The sequence below is a fragment of the Micropterus dolomieu genome, linkage group LG10 (assembly GCF_021292245.1).
Source record: "Micropterus dolomieu isolate WLL.071019.BEF.003 ecotype Adirondacks linkage group LG10, ASM2129224v1, whole genome shotgun sequence".
Lineage (NCBI taxonomy): Eukaryota > Metazoa > Chordata > Actinopteri > Centrarchiformes > Centrarchidae > Micropterus > Micropterus dolomieu.
Window position 1 is genome coordinate 859,787 of NC_060159.1, and position 4,314 is coordinate 864,100.

Here is a 4,314-nt window from a genome sequence, read left to right on the forward strand (position 1 = left end):
AAAAACTAGAAGCAAACACCATCAGCCCGTGCTGAAAAAAAAACAGTTTTTGCAGTCCCAACGTGCAATCTCTGAAATCCAAAAGTGGAGTTATGACATAGCCACTTAACTATAACCCCTTAATGCGGAAGTTTTAACTGTTAAACCTGGAATCTGTGAGTAAAAGCTTTCCAGTTTGATGTTTAAAAAAGTGCATAAACTATTATTAGACACTGACCAGTCCTCTCTCAAACTTGAGGCTAGATTAAATAGACCTGGTGCTGAGTGATGACCATAGGTCAACTACTCACAAAAGATCTGACATTCTACAAGTTGCCATGAGAAACTCACCACACACAACATCAGTATAGTGTTTCTTTGGAACACTGAGTTACATGTGGATGACATTATTTGGAAGAATCTCCCTCAATCACATAAAAAATTGTGTTGCTCATATCAGGCTGCAGTAGATGAAAAAATTTAAGAAAAAACATAACTTAAATGGTATTTTGTGATGTTGGAGAGTTGACTAAAGCCATGAAAACTGCCCTGGGTCTGCGATAAAAGGTGGACTGAGCAGGATTTAAAGCAGCATAAAATGAGCCTCAGCTGGCCTGTCCTCCCACCACAGCGCAAACACGTTTGTTTTGAGCCAGGAATTTAGCAAAAAGGCACAGATGCAAATAAATAACGGCTGAGGAAAATTGCATAAAAACGGCAGTTGCCTTAGGATGAGCTTTGTGTCTATATATATAAACCTTTATTTAAACAGGAAATGTCCCATTGAAACACAGTCTCTTTTACAAGGGAGTCCTGTATAACACAAATAAAACAAAATTTTTCAACCATAAGTTGAGTTGGGACCCAACCCCGGATAAGCAGATGAACATGGATGGATGGATGGAAGTTGAAAAACAATATATTACGTAAATTAAAATACAATACAGATGTAGGATCTGCAGGTAAATGGAGCCCCAATGCCCACAAGAGGCAATTTAGCTACATTTTTCAGTCATCTGTCTTACAGGCATCTGATGGAACAGATAAGCCTCCATTTTAATCAATCCAGTCTACACATGCTGTGGAAAGACTTTCTTCTGTTTAAGCGCTTAACTACGATGATTGTGTGTTGAGCTCTCTGCACTGGCAAAATGCAGGTGAATATACTCAGTACTGAGCCTGAATGCATCCTGTGTAGACACAGACAGAGAAGTGAAGCTGCTGCTGCTGCTCACACTAAGCCTCCTATGTAGACACGGTGTAATTTCGGTGTAAAAGTAATTTCTGCCCCACTGCTGTCGTGGTAACGTAACGTTACACCGTGTCATCTAACAGTCGGCTGTTTCATATTTTCTGTTTTAATTAACGGCCACATATGAGCGAGAAAACAGCTGAATCTAACATTAAAGATGATCTGTGACTGTCTGCACAGTCTGTGAATCGTTTCAGTTCTCTTCTTTGCTCCACACTGATGCAGACATACATTTGATTACCATACTGTATTACTCAATACTGAAATAAATCCATGTCAGAAACATGAAAGGTTTTAAGTAAAGAAGCCTAATTAATGTCTGTTATTGTTGTTATCACAACACATCGGTGAGGTGGAAAGTGGATTCATTTTAAGATATGTGCTTCATCAGGATGATTGAATAAACTATTGATTTATTGATTAGACATGTTTTTGATAGATATTTTGGATAAATTGGTATGTTAATCGAGTAATAGGCACCATCATTTTTCATTAGAATACACAAAATTAGTCTGATCGAAAAAATTAGCGTTAGATTAATCGACTTGAAAAATAATCGTTATGCCCTACACTTCTGTTGTGGCTAAAACAGAAAGCATCACAAATGGGCCGCTGCATGTTTGTAAATTAGCAACTGCATACAATACTGTGGCAAGCTAAGGTCTGCAACGTCACAGCTTATAGCTTATAGCTTATATGGCTTAGATGAGGTATATCATAGGCAACTATATACTCTATAATGTTGAAATTATACATGTTTTTGCTTTAAGTTAAAAGCTCCCTCCACATGCTGTCCAAATCCTGCGCTGATGCCCACTTGAGCTATGGAAAAACAAAACTACATGAAAGACCATGGGTAGTTCTGGGGGCCTGGGAGATTAGAACATTAACACAAAAACATGGCTGGTTCAGCAGCTATTACAGGTCCGAACTAACAGCAAAAATCAACAAGCCCTCACTCATGAACAAAGAACCAGTAAAACATTAGTGATTGTGCTGTTAAGAATTTGCTAGTCATAGTCGCTAGTAGTAAGCCAATGATGGGTCAGGGTCAAATTATTTGTCTGCAATAAATTATAAAGGAATAGTCATTGTCAAACAGTTGCCCACACAAACAACAACACAGTTGTTTTGTATGTGTATGAGATTTGGTGACCCTGAAACCTGCGGTTGAACCTCATCTCACTAAACTCGTGCTTGTTTCCATTGGCCTCTTTTCCCCTCCTTTACAAATGGTCTTGTGTTTGGACTTAAATGTCATAATCGTTTGGTTTAGCCTCTTAAGGCACTTTAAGCCATTTTCCGACACAGTCCATCGACACACATGCCCATACACACACACCTTGTAGATGTACTGCATACTAACAAACAGCATGTGTTTTATTAAGGCTGTATGAGCAGCAACTGTCCACTGGACAGCCTGAAGGTGCAGGTGATGAGGTCTGACTGAATTCCTGATTCAGCTTGTTGAGGGCAGATGGAAACTCACCTGAAGAAAATAAAAAGGAATGGAAAGAACACAAAAGATGCACTCACAATGAAAATCATTGGAAACCAGAAACTAATTTTCAGCATTTGAATGATGTTTTTAATATCACAAATAATAAAGTGTCAATATAAAATGTTTATGCAAATAAGGGCAACTTTTGCCTGTAAGCTCCACAGTAATGTCCTAATACTAACAAAGAAAATGTAATGCTATAACCAGGAAGTTTATTCTTTTACCTGCTGTGGTTCTGTAAATTCTCTTCTCTATGTCCTTTGCCTCCAGATCACAGGTACCAAGTCATGCAGTGTTGGAGAAATTGGTAGGTTGTGAGCACTAAAACGCCCACAGCAACTAGCAAACATTGGTGGTTGGGGTGTTCACTACCAGTATGTCTTATAGTCCTACTAAAACATACCAACTTAAGTAGTTTGTTGGTGTTGACTTTGACTTTAATGTCAACAAGTTATGAAATGGCACAATGTACATTACTGAGTATTGTTAGGTGTGTATAATGCAGCCCAGTATATCTAGAAATTACATTTATATTTATATTCAGAAGAATTAATTGCGCTGGTAATGGCGACATGCAGTTGAGTGGCGTGGTGTATCTGATTTTGCGACGTTTTACTGTTATCTTAGCCTAACTTCTTTACCTGATCTTCGGGTGACCTAAACAATAATAACTCACCTTAGTTTGAGGGGTTTCCTTCTGTTTTACACTTTTCTGCAACTTTTTGTGTGGACTATGTGAGCAGCGGAAGCCTCTCCAGTATAGCTGCGAGTTCCTTCTGTTATGGAGTTCTGGTATGGGAACTGTGGATCCTTCAGCAGCTTTTTCCTGCTGAGATCATCCAACTTGACCCTTTTTGTTAGGTTTTTGATTTTATGAAGTGGTTTGTATTAATATCGTACTTCTCGTCATTAACAGTGAGTACAGATGTGGTGTGTAGCCCACGTAGGCCTATAGCCTACAGGGTAACCTCGAGTTAACCACGAACAAAACCTGCTCGGAGCAGTTTAGAGATGCGGTGTAAATTTCCATGGCAACAGACCTCGGGTAACACCTATCCACCTTTCGTGGTACGGGTTAACCGGGAAGTTACACACAACGTCACAAAGTTACTCCTGAAGTTACCTGGATAAGCCAGTTACCTCGCTTTGAATGAACAGGCCACTCGTCTGTTCCTTGTTAGGTTGTAGTTTATTTGTGTCATTTAGTTTTCTGTCTGCTAAGTGTTGGCTTGTGTTCTCTGGTGATTGTTCATTTGACAGTGTTTAGTCTTGCGTGCTTGTTTGTTTGTTTGCCTTTTGATGTTCAGTTGTGTTGGTGCATTTTGGTCTGGTTCTTTCTGATCCTCCTGTGATCACTCTGCATGCCTATGTGTCTGTGTCTGATTGACTCCACCTGATCTTGGTCCAGCCCTGCTCGTTACCTAGTGTTAAAATGTTTGCTTGTTCTGTTCAGTCTTTGTTACATCCTCGTGTGATGTTGAATTTTCTATTGTGATCTGTTCTATGTACTTTGTTCCTTGTTTCTGGATTACCCTGTCATTAATTATTGGTTTGGAGTTTTCTTTGTTTGGACTATTGCCGC